Source organism: Mytilus trossulus, chromosome 10 (genome assembly GCF_036588685.1).
Source record: "Mytilus trossulus isolate FHL-02 chromosome 10, PNRI_Mtr1.1.1.hap1, whole genome shotgun sequence".
Classification (NCBI taxonomy): Eukaryota; Metazoa; Mollusca; class Bivalvia; order Mytilida; family Mytilidae; genus Mytilus; species Mytilus trossulus.
This window is the reverse complement of record NC_086382.1, coordinates 53384773-53398755: the sequence shown is the minus strand read 5'-3', so window position 1 is coordinate 53398755 and position 13983 is coordinate 53384773.

Genomic DNA, 13983 nt, shown 5'->3' with positions numbered 1-13983 from the left:
TAGTATTGCAACACCATCCTATTTCATATAATGTGCCGATAAAATACGTATAATCTGAACAAGCTTATAATTAAATTGATATGTAAACGCTACACGACAGTTTAGAGATTATCTTACTGCTCAGAACTGAAAAGTTGACAATAGGAAAACTGATATCTGCAAGGTCTTGTTCTGATTCACTAATCGGTGTCAATACTAAGGAAAATATCCAGATATAATTAGTTATCAAAGGTACCAGGATTATAAATTAGTACGCCAGACGCGGACACTCAAGTTTCGGTTTTTCCCTTGATCACAAGACCACTGGAATATATGAGATACAGGCACAAAAATGAACTATGGATATTGTTGGTGGATTACACCACCAATATATATATAGAAATATATAAATATATGAAAGTGAAATTATTGAATTTAGGCTTTAGGTTTTCTGGTTATCCTTGAAAGAGTTTAGTTTGAGCTCTTTCATATGAGTTCAAAAACAAATCGGTCATTGTAAGTGCAGTAAGCTTTCCATTGGATTACCGACTTTCTGTTGGTATACCAATTCACTTAACTCATAAAATATTTTATGGATAAAACATAGTTTGCTTTATTTATGAATCAATTTCATCTATAATCAAATCATTGTCTAAAGGGAATTGATTATACATTATATCTATTTCATGATGATATGAAAGTAAGGACCTATAATATATCGAATGTAAATGAATAAACTCATCAAAGATACCAGAACTAAATTTGTATATACGACAGACGCGCGTTTTGTCTACAAAAGACTCATCAGTGACGCTCGAATCCCAAAAAGTTAAAAAGGCTATATAAAGTACGAAGTTGAAGAGCATTGAGGACAAAATTCCTAAAAGTGTTGCCAAATACAGCTAAGTTAATCTATGCCTGAAGCACTTTTATGAATATCAATCGTCAGACTTTAAACAAATCAGATTATTTGTATTTTAAATCCATTACCTGTCGATTTCATACTATCATACCTAATTCATGATATACTAAATCGTATATCCAAATTATAAAAAATCCAAAAAATATTAACAATTAACATTTTTTTTTGACTTGATAATATGTATCACTATTTCGGATGTATTTTAGTCAAGACGACATCTAATTACCTATTGAAGAAACCTCTTAAGACTATCACCGGTAATATAACCCGATATAAGTATAAATATAGATCCATAAATATAGCGAACTCGTGCAATTGAATTTTCGAGGTAAGTTTAGTATGAACTCTCATATGAGTTAAAAAAAAAAATCGGTCATTTTAAGTGCAGTGACGTTACGCGCGATGGTCGTACCTCATGGGAAAATCGGTGTAGTAGGCAAATGCAAGTCCAAAAAATATAGTTCTGTGATATCATATTCATAGCTATTGTACGTATTTTAAAAAATAATGTTTTTTTAAATAAAAACGAAAAAAATAATTTTTGAAACTGTGTTTTATGCCGCATGCAGCAAGCGTCATTTTTAAAAACCGGCTATTTTTAGGCTGTCCCGCGTAACATATTTCATTTTTGTAACCACTAAACTATGATTTTCGTCGAAACTACTTAATATTTTGAAAAATGTTTTTTCCATTATTTAACAGAAAGGTTCCTTCAGTCTTTTATGCATTTTTTGAGGACGTTATGATGACGTCATAGAAAAAAAATGATCCATACTACAAGGGCAAATTTGTCCCACTTGGAAAAAAAATTGGAATTCCAGATTTGAGAATTAAAAAACATCTATCTAAAATGAAAAAGGTTAGTATTTGTATTTACTACATCAATGTTAATTTGCTTAATTTCATGAATTCATAGATAAATATCCTGAAAAATAATATATGGTAATTTATGAGCGATTTTTCAAAGGCTTACAAAAGAGGGACGAAAGATACCAAAGGGACAGTCAAACTCGTAAATCTAAAACAAACTGACAACGCCATGACTAAAAATGAAAAAAAGACAAACAGAAAAACAATAGTACACATGACACAACATAGAAAACAAAAAAATAAACAACACGAACCCCACCAAAAACTAGGGGTGATCTCAGGTGCTCCGGAAGGGTAAGCAGATCCTGCTCCACATGCGGCACCCGTCGTGTTGCTTATGTGATTACAAATCCGGTAAATAGTCTAATTCGGTAGGTCAAATTCATGAAAGGGAAGGGGATGGTTATTCCATAACGGTCAACCCTCTATCAAGAAAATCATGATAGGAAATGCAAGCACGGGAATATCGTATCAATTGGAAAGCTGAAATCATCTCTTTTGTCGTAAAGTTTTGTCTTCAACCGACCCTCATTGTCAATTTCTAGATTTAAGTCAAGATATGAAGCCGACTTAACTTACAAGGTTGTCGCACAGCCATTTTTTGACGTAAAACGAACTCAACTCAAATTTACGTCAATTGTTCGCTTAACAGAGCTCTTATAATGGTTAGAGTTTTATGATTTTTAAAAATGTTATTTTTCTTAATTTTTCAAAAATCTAAAATACATCGATTTTCAAGTAGCTAAAAAGAACCGTCGATTTTGCGGAGTCTTACAAGAATGTCGCACTGGCCTTAAAACAACGTTTCAGTCGAAGATTTGGTTTGAACGTTACGAAATATTCGTGACGTTGTGTTACGCTTAAATTTACGAACATCGCGCGTAACGTCAGTTAGCTTTTGCAGAAAGCTTTATAGCTTGTTGTTCGGTCTGAGCCAAGGCTGCGTGTTGAAGGCCGTACATTGACCTATAATGGTTTACTTTATAAATTTTTATTTGGATGGAAAGTTGTCTCATTGCCAATCACACCACATCTTCCTATATCTAGTTCTAATAATTGGTTAAAAATATATGTTAACTCACCGTTTTCACCTGTAAAAGAAAGATTTTCTGTGGATCCAATAAGTCAATCAGATTGTTTAACCTTGTTTCACTTTAAATGTTGATACATTCTTTCTTTTAATAACTTAACACGACTAATTTACGCGTTACTCATCTCTAACTAAGGGGTGAAATTGAAGGTCACATGAATCCGGATTAAATGTGTCGAATTATTCACATGCAACTGAATAATTCTTTAGCGATGTTTAAGATTACTAAAGTATTTTGACAGTTTTACCAACCTAGCTGCTAAAAGCGAATGATTTTTTCACCATCTCACTTTTAACATATAAAATTAAAATACCAAACAGACATCATGATCTGAGTACAGTTATTTGACATGTTACATTATCATTTGACACTAATGAAACAAAAGGCATAAAGGGACATTACTTTTCGAACTATGCATCTGATGTAGAAAACTAGAACATTTAATATCATTACTTTGGTCTAAACTTCTAATGGTGGACTGACAGACCGAGAAGGTACCAGGAGTCAAGAAGACTTTAACAGTACAGGCATTGGAGAATTGTCACATATTGGTAATCATACCACAGCTTCTTACTATATATGTTTTAAGTTGCACCTTATTCATTTCTGAAAAAAGGAAAAAGAATATGTGTAACACTATATAACATGACTTTTTTGCCTTTGTGAATTGGTAAAGATTGATTCAGTTGTTTGTTAGTACACGTGTTCTCCTTTTTGTTAACCTCTAGTAGTAACAAAAAGAAAATAATCGAACATTTAGCTAACAAATTGAAATCTGATATGATATATAATTGTTAAAACGTTACATAAATGACTGACATAAACTGAAGGATAAATATTTTTCGATGAGCATTTATTGTCCGATTAGAAACATCTGGACTTAAGTTAACACATATCAAACCTTATCAGTCTGCTCAGACATTTAGATAAAGCAATTAAAATGGGAGACGATACCTCAAAATTATTTGTCAGTTATGTTTCCAGTAAAAGGGGTAAATAATCCAATGTTATTCATGTTTCTTTGCCATTACAAATGTATGATGTGTGTGTCTAATGAACACGATACTGTCAAATGTATTGAAGTAGGTATAAAATGGACGAAACGTATGAAAAGTCTTATTAACATAAATGTCGGACGGCTCTTTTAATATGTTTTAGTCAGTGAATTTTTTGGTCGTTCATATCTATTAAATAATTGCATATACATGTATGTTATGAACCACACTTTATTTCTAATAAATCAAACCTAATGAATAGTAAACGATAACATATACAAATCCAGGTTAAAACGTTTGGAGGCATCAACCAAACTCAAGCGATAATGAGATAGGTACTCTGCTATGCACAAATTGTCCACCAAGCGAATATATAAATACGTAGTACAAATATCGCTAACGGGAATAGGACATAATGGGAAAAGTTACAGATCCTACGACTTTTCTAGTATCTGAAGTACCAAGACCACTAAAAATTAAAACAGTGAGTTGAGAAATAGACACATCAAATACGTTCATCCTATTCGTTTTTGTAATGGTAAAACTAATACTAGTATCGATTTTACTTGTTATCGTGATACATTTTTTTGTGTCACGAGCAAAATCTTATTGATAATATGTATAACGTGAGCATGCATAACATCTGAATTTAGAAGGATTGTTAAACATTATAGTTTGTCAAAAGTTGGTCAAGCAGGATGCGTCCATGATAGTTTTGGTGAGTGGATGTTGTTTCCTTTACTACGATTCACAAATGTCAAGACTAAGTAATTTATCAAGATTTGAAGCTATCGAGCGAGGATCGTCAATATGTCTGAAAGTAAAATTATTGAACTTTCTAAAATGCTTTGTCTTGATGTATGTTTTTCTTTGAATAGGCGATCTGTTTTATACGAGTACAAAAAGTCATGGGATAGTGGTGCAAAGTAAGTGCCTTTAAGAATATCAACTGTCTGTTAAAATATCAATACTAGTAACCGAACTCACCAAATATATTATCGAACGGTTAAAAAAAATTCTAAACATATCATCGTCGATGAATTTGTTGTTAATATCAGTGTGATTCCTAAAAGAGTAAAATTTGTTTTGAATTTGAACAAGTTATTTCTTTTTACGCTTCTCTTGGTTGTAAAAAGCAGTTTGAAAATGCTTGGACAATCTGTCAGGAATATGACAGTTGTTGTCCATCCGTTTAATATGTTTTATCATTTGATTAGGAACTTTCCGTTTTGAATTTTTCTCAGAGTTCAGAATTTTTGTGATGTTGTTTTTTTTTAAATAGAATTACCAGATTTGTTTAGATACCAGTTATTGAGTTAGAAGTTTGTAACATCAGTGATTATTTTATGCTTGAACAGTATTTTGTTTAGCCTTTAGCTTCTTATTTATTTAATTGCATAAGAGGAGTTGGTCAAGCAGTATGCGTCAATGATAGTTTTGGTGAGTGGATGTTGTTTCCTTTACTACGTTTCACAACGGATTTTTGTCCGAGCCTATCCGAGTCGTTTTTCAGCATGATAACCACGTTGATGTAGTTACAGTCGATAAGTAGCAGTCATAGTATTTGTGATTTCAGGAAACGTAATCAGGACCAGTGGTGTGACAAAATGAAATAAATGTCTAACCTCGTTGTGTCCAAATCTTAGAGACCTCACCAAGGCATTCGACTAATTCGGGGTTCGACTCATCCGATGTCAAAGGTGTCGTCATATATTTGTAATATAAGAAATAGTCTATAGAATTGTAAGAACTAGATACTTTGTAGACGGTATAACATATTCTAGAAAATATATTGCAGCGGACATTTTTACAATTTCACAAATTGTCGCCAATACTAGTATAATGGAATAATTTTATGTGACTGTCATATAAGTGAGAGAATTAGCTTGCTGTAAAAAACAGATTTAATCCACCATTTTCTACACAATAAAAATGCCTGTACAAAGTAAGGAATATGACTGGTTTTCTTTTCGTTTGAAGTGTTTGAGTGCTGATTTTGTCACTTGATAAAGAACTTTCCGATTTGAGTTTTCCTTGTTGACTTGCATTATACTAGCTGAGTGTTTTTTAACATAAGTAATGAGTCGTTGTGCCATACATTTAGCAATTTCACGTTGTAGTTTGCAGATTATCAGGAGCTGAACCAGCACTGTGACACATCCGTTCAGCTGTAATGACTGAGGCGTGACTAATGATAACTTCCAGCGATACAATATTTGAATCAATGCAACCAGGAGGTTAGAACTTAACATCAAATATTGTACCGCTGTAAGGGTCTGATGTCTATGACGCAACGTGTTCGGTGTATGGTCTGTATAGGACAGAACAGGTTTAATGTTATATTGATATAAGACTGGGGATAATTCATTGGTAAAAGAGGGACGAAAGATACCAAAGGGACAGTCAAACTCGTAAATCTAAAACAAACTGACAACGCCATGGCTAAAAATGAAAAAAGACAAACAGAAAAACAATAGTACACATGACACATATAAATGTATAACATGGCCATCTGTGCATAAAAGTATTCCTTTAAATAATATCCATTTAAGGATCGATAACTATTAACATTAGTACGACATTTAAGAAGAATTTATGAATGTATGTTTGTTTCAACGAAATAACCTCTGAAATGGAAAGGTTTAAGCTAAAAGTATTATTTATAGTGATAGCGATAATTGTATTTATAAACAGGAATGAAATTCACAACTATTTTAAATACAATTGGAAAGTGAAAGATGATGTTCCAATGTTAACACCACATGAAATTAATATTCTAACCCGAAGCAGAGTACCACGCACGTGTCCTATTGTAGTTCCTTCATACAAACTTATCTTTTTTTATAATCAAAAATCGGCGTCAACTTACTGGAGATATGTGCTGCATTATATTCAGAATATTTCCACAGTTCGAAAACCGTTCATATTACAGGATCCTAAAAAAAGTGGATTTACATTTTTAAGGAATTTTAATGCCACTGAAATTACTTATATGATGTACAGTAAAAATTGGACAAAGGCCACATTTGTCAGAGAGCCTCGGGAGAGATTGTTATCAGTTTACCTTGACAAAGTAGTAAGAACACCTTTTACTCAAAAATTGTGCAAAGCAGATATCACTTCGATTGGAGAATTGTTAAAAGTGATAAAAACATGTAAAAAAAATTCTCACTGGGAATCTCAAGTACGAGCACCAATTCATTTTTACAAGGAGATGATGATAGGAAAATTTGGAAATATTTCAAGGTTTACAAAAGCTTTGTTGACAAAAATAGGTGCATGGAATTCTAAAGTAGAAACATGGCTTAAGTCAGACGAATTATCACAAAGATACAGAAACCATTCTGTAGGATCAGCAAACAAACAACATTTGTTTTATAACAGGTATCTTGAAAATGAGATATTTCAAATGTACAGTTTGGATTATAAGGTTTTTGGATTTAAACAGCATTACATAACATGATCTAACACAATTCTTTTGTTTCGAGTTTTCTATTCCAAAAAGTGTGTAACTGACGAAGATATATCTTAGATATATAATTTAATTTAATGTATATATATGTAGGACTCAAATCTATGGCGGGTTCCAAATCTATGGCAGATTCCTAATCTATGGCAAATGTGACGTTACAAACGCCAAACAACTCAAATATATGGCAGATTTTTGTTACTCCAAATCTATGGCAGATCTTGAGGAGAGGGAACCGTATAACGTCACAATTGAAAATAACGCCATATTACATCTTCGCCGCCGCTGACGATGGCGGGACCCATAGATTTGAACACCATTCAAGATGAAGATATTTCTATAAAAAAAATGTGCAGGTGGTTAAAAGGAAGATGTGAATTATTATCCCGAAGATGATCCAAATGTGCTGTACTGTATTATGGCGCCGCTATTTTCATTACCACATATTTTAGAATTTTAGGATTTTTTGGGGTCTTTTTAGCTTGCTGTGATCCAAGGCTCCGTGTTGCAGGCCGTACCTTAACCTATACTGGTTTACATTTATAAATTGTAACTTGGATGGTGAGTTCTCTCATTGGCACTCATACCACATCTTCCTATGTCTAATTAGCAGTAGTTTACTGTCTTCGGCTGTCAAAGTAACTTAGTTTATAATGTGATATATAAAATTACCGGATACAGATTTGAATCGTCATCAAACAAAAAAGATGTATTAACGATATCGCTAAAATAAATATTATTTGAAAATTCAAACAGTTCATTTTCATTTGTTTGTTAGAGGTCTTATTAGTTGGTTTAATGAATTGGTTAAACAGGTACCATGCACACTGACAAATCGTTATTTTTCACAGAACACATCATTTAATCCTGAAGTATGTATTAAGGAAAATGAATTTATCATTTATGATTTTTTGTTGGAATGTTTACTTCACAAATGTTTATAGACATGCATCCCGTTGTCGTATTTTTCCCCTTGCTTAAGACAAGTCATTGTTCGAAAATGTACGGCATTGTTTTCCATTTGCACAAAACTTGCCATAGATTTGGAAACAAAATAAATCCGCCATAGATTTTGAATAACATAAATCCGCCATAGATTAGGAACTTACAAAACTTGCCATAGATTTGGGATGACATGACGTCACATTTACCACAGATTAGGAATCTGCCATAGATTTGGAACCCACCATGGATTTGAGTCCTACATATATATAAAAAAAACATCAATATTAAAAGTTACATTTACATGAATTTGACTATACTTTTTGGACCTTTTGGATCATAGCTCTTCATCCTTTATATAAGCTTTGGATTTCAAATATTTTGGCCACGAGCATCACTGAAGAGACATGTTTTGTCGAAATGCGCATCTGGTGCAACAAAATGGGTACCGTTGATTTTATTACAGATTCTTGTACTATTCAAGTACATAAATTGATATTACTGATTACAAATATGTCGAGTTTTGTGATTGGATAACAGCTAGGTGATGTCAGTACAAATGTATATATGCAGGGACCTGCCGGGGTATATACGACGTTTTTTACCCTAATTGGAGTCCAAAAATTTTTCAAAAGAAATATTTAAAAGATGGGGGATTATTTTACGGTTAAGCGATAAATATGTCAATTACATTCTAATAAACATAAATATTTATGCATCAGCTACTTTGGAAAATAATAAATATTAAAATTATTTCGAAAAAAAATAACAAAACTAATAATTTTCCGATTGTGCGCACTCAAAACATCGTCTGCAAAACAAAACAAACATATACGGCACAACAAGATCATACAAGATCAAACAAGGCCACATGAAGCGGTTTGCCTCTCATTCATAAGAAGATGTTATTGTAAAAAAAATCAGAATTTGGTTCCTCTAAACACAGTCAAGGCAAATATGCCAGCTACACATGCCGATGTCAACTACTTCAAATTCGAACTTGGGTCAACGTCAATGATTTGTTCTGTGAATATCACACACTTACTACAGTCAGCAACACTAGATCTTTCGTACATGCTCCAAAATGATCCAGTGATGCACAATAACAAACTTGAACATTACAATCAACACAAATTAAATTTGCGCCCAAAAAACTTTTCTAACGTTGGTTTCTAAAGGGATTTTACAGTGTTATAGATATACGTAAAACTGTTACATCGTTTCATTTAAAAGCTTATGTTTACGTTTACAATTTGTTGTTGATAATATACATATAGATTCTTACACTGCAACAAGTGTATTACGATATTTCTCCACTCGAGACAGTTAAATTTTATTATTTAAAGCGCGAGGCTTGCCGAGCCCTTTAAATAATAAAATTTAACTGTCGAGAGTGGAGAAATATCGTAATACACGAGTTATAGTGTTGGAATCTGTTTCTCTAATGCTTTTTATCGTTCTTTTTAAAAAAAAATCAGAAAATTGTGCTCTTTTTATGCGACGTCATCAGCCAAGGTCTCCTTTTTTGATGACGTCACAATAGGAAAATTGAGAAGAAAACAAAACATTTTGACGTCATAATCAAATTTCGACTAATCATTTGCCGAGAACAGATTTTTCACTAGTGAGGAGAAATATTTTTCTCACACCGGTCAGGAAATGTGAAAATAGCACAAAAATTAGAGAAAATATGTTATAAAATTTGACAGCTCCTAAAATAGTGTCTTTGATCATTTATTATAGTTTTCCCCTTTCTCCAAATACACTACACAATACATTATGTGACGTAATTAACATAACAGTAAAAAAATGTCGGAGACTCCAACAGGGTATAAAATGATGGTTATTCTTCAATGATATGTTTTTTTTTCAAAACCACGCTATTTAAAAATTAAATACCAAATATATGACTGAATTTTTTTTTTATCAAGTACAATGTGTAATTTCACCAGAAAAAAATCGCATTACCTGATCGGACAAAGTTCCTCTTTGACTCACTAGGATAAAGGGACAAGTAAGCTGTTTTCAATCAGTTTGCTTCCGTTACAGGTTTGTCGTCGTCCATCGTCATCCGTTGTATGTTATCGTCATCGTTGTTCGTTTACTTTTACCAAAACCTTCTCTAAAACCACTGGACAAAGGAGTAGATTCAGTAAGACCCCTTTTTGGCCCCAAAATAAAGCAGTTTTACAAAATTGTGAAAATGTAATCTTTTATCAACTTATTGGAAAGTCTTGTGCTTCTGCTACATAAATATGGGCTGTTTTTGACAATACAATGCACATATATCGGGTACTAACATCATTAAGTCATGCTAAATTACTCAAATCTTCACAATTTTAGCATTTTACTTAAAATTTTAGACGGTTTCCGTCTTAAATGAAAGGGTTCGCATTCGTTTTCGTTCATAATATTATAATGTAAATTGTATTTGATGATAATTCATAATATATATCAAGGTTGAGGATGAACACTTTCATTTTTGACATAAACCATCTGAAAAGTGACGTTTTTGGCATATTTGATAGATTTTTCGTAGTGAAGCTTAAATCGTAGCGTTTTAAATGATTAATAAATCAGTTAAAATCTTTCACTTACACTAATAGAATCAATTAATATGGACACTTAAGTATTTAAAAAGTGTCCAAAATCTTTCATTAGAAATTTGGACAAAAATCGGCCCTTACAGGACCCACTCCTTTTAACCAAACATATAAGATTTATCCATAAATTATTTGAAAAAATCAGAAAGGAGGCAAAATTTTCTAAATTTTAAACTGTAATAATTTTTCATTGACGGTCTCCTTGGTTTCTTTAGTCTCTTCATTGAACAGCGTTCTTAAAATAAAGTCTGTCAATCTTGATTGTTTTAAGTCGACATAGCTGGCATGTTAGTAGTTTTACATATGGACACTTATGGATCTTCAGAACTCTACAACTGCTGTACCAATGAATTCTTCTGTACTTTACCATAATGTTGTCTTGTCAATCAGTCACATATGATGCACTTAGTCAAATTATGCCTGCATAAAGTCCATATAAATCGTGTGTAAATTACCACCATTATTAAGTAACTTAAAACCCCTTTTCTAGGACTTTCAACAACTAAAGTGAAGCTGGTCTTCCATTCATAAAGCCAAACTGATGGTTGATGAACAAATTGTTTGTCCATCTGCTAAACAATTCCCTTTCGAATATGTCACTACATACTTGTACATAGAATGCCTGTGAGACTAACTGGACGGTAGTTTCAAGCTGATCTCTTCTTTTCAAATAAAGTAGTTATTATGACACAAGATTCCAATCATCGGGTACCTTCCCCGTTTCAAATTTACTAATTCATACCATACATAAAGTGTTGTCTACAATCGAGGCTAATTCAAATAGTAATGGGTGGACTCTACCTGTATCAGGTGATTTTATATCCGTGACTTCTTTGTAAGTAAATGATTTTTCAATAGACTGATGACTAACATCTACGTGATCCATCACTAGAATATTTTTATCACTTTCAATAGTGAAACCATCGCTGAAAATCAGCAAGTACTTCTGCTGTGTCGGAGTCACTGACTGCCACTTTCACTGTGTTCTGTTCTGTTCTATGTAGCTCTGATTCACCTCATTTTGATTTCTGTTTGCGTTGAGATATTTTAAAAAAGTTTCACTTTACAATTGTTTTCGCTGTTTCAGTAAGACCGCAACTCCTTTTTACTTGTCTCCTTAATTTTTTAACCATGTTGCTTGCCTTGCTTAATTCCCTAATAACTCTCTTCACTCTTTTGCTTCTATTTCTCTGTTTCGTTCCCAAACCTCTAACAGATTACAGATTTATGTATATTTCTGTTCAAGTCTAAATTTTGCACTTTTACAAGAACCTTTGAAGTATTATAGTACTAAAATAAGCTATAATGTGAATATGCACAGGGGTCGATTTTAAGCTTTTTTGTTTACTGACAAGTCGGACCAGTGCACTGTTTATCTACTGTTCCGGCTCTAAATCTACTGGTCCTGCGTAAATGACATTCATTTGACAAACACTAATATAAATAAGATGTTTACTTTTATTTCATGCTTGTTTTTACATATGTTAAACAAGAAAAAGCGACTCTTGATCCTGATTTTGATAAAGGTGTTTATATTGTCAATGATTTTCTTTATCAAAATCAGGATCAAGGACAGAAAAATGTCAACATTGTCTTCCACATAATCACAATCCTCACGATGATCATAGAATACCTCAACGTAACCTGACTGGGTGGTCTGGAGCGCTGTCCAGGAATGTTTCACATTTCAATAGCCGGTACAGGATCAAAAGATGCTATATATTTATTGTGAAACATTATGAATACTAGATCTGACAAAAGTAGTTGGATGCAATTCACATCGACTAAATAATTTAACCATTCACGATCTTTTTCACAATATTTTTTTGTATTTAAGTTTCCTTTTGTCAATTTCATAAACTTAATTTCGTTCTTCCTTAAGTTTCGAATGTCACTTATTTTATTTTTTTGTCCAGTGGATTAACTCCTTCCAAATTGCTAAGTACAGATAAAGTACTTCATTTCACAGGTTATTTTTTTGGTAAACAATCCAAGATTGCAATTCAGTTATTTTTATAGACAATTTTTTACTGGTCGGCCAGACCACCAACTAACATGATCTACTGGTCCAATGCAAATTCCACTGGAACAGCCCTAATTTCGACCCCTGAATATGCAACAGAAACGATTTATCTTCAATGTTAGAAAAGGTGCTTGCAAAATTATCTTGCCCATAACCCATTGCATAGGTCCTAAAAAGATGTGGCAAAATATCATACACTTATAGTTTGGCTATTCTGTCAAAAGATCAAACATTATTGAACATATAAAAATAAGACAATGTGGTATGATTGGCAATGAGACAACTCTCAACAAGAGACCAAACAATACAGAAATGAACAACTATCTATCAACATGCTTACTGCACAAGTTTAATTGTTCTTTTATGGTCATTTACCACAGGGTGCCACTTTTGTGTTGTGTATTGAATGCTGTATATATGGGGCTTTCGAATCTTATAAAAGTTATATAACACCATTTAGAATTGGTACAAGAAAAATTTGTAAGGGTTCCGCGGAACCCAGTGTCTCACCTACTTTTGCTGTAACTCCCAGGCTCAACGAAAATGTGGAAAATAATCAATAAAAATATTCCTCTTGATACTATCTTTTGATTGTAAGAAGCTTTTGTCCAAGTTTGGTAAAAAATTCATGATAGTTTATGAATCGAATAAATGTTTTAAAACTTTAACTGCAGACTGTATGTAATGTTTACTGGAAGAAAGTCAAGTACAAATTTAAAATAGTATAAGAAAGTCATTAAATTTTAAAAAAAAAATTAACCACAGAGTGAATGTGTTGTTTCCTGGCAGATAATCTAAGCCCATTTAAAAGTATAATACAGAAAAAATTAATTATTTTTTTTTACAAAATTTACTTCTGGATACTATCTTATGATCATAAACAAGCTTTTGTCCAAGTTTGGTAGAAATCCAGTATAGTTTAAGAAAGATATTCAAATTTTAAAAAATTTAACCACAGAGTGAATGTAATGTTTCCCCGCAGAAAAAACTAAGTCCATTTATAAATAAAATACAAAAAAAATGGAATTTTATTTTTACAAAATTTACTTCTGGATACTATCTTATGATCATACACAAGCTTCTGTCCAA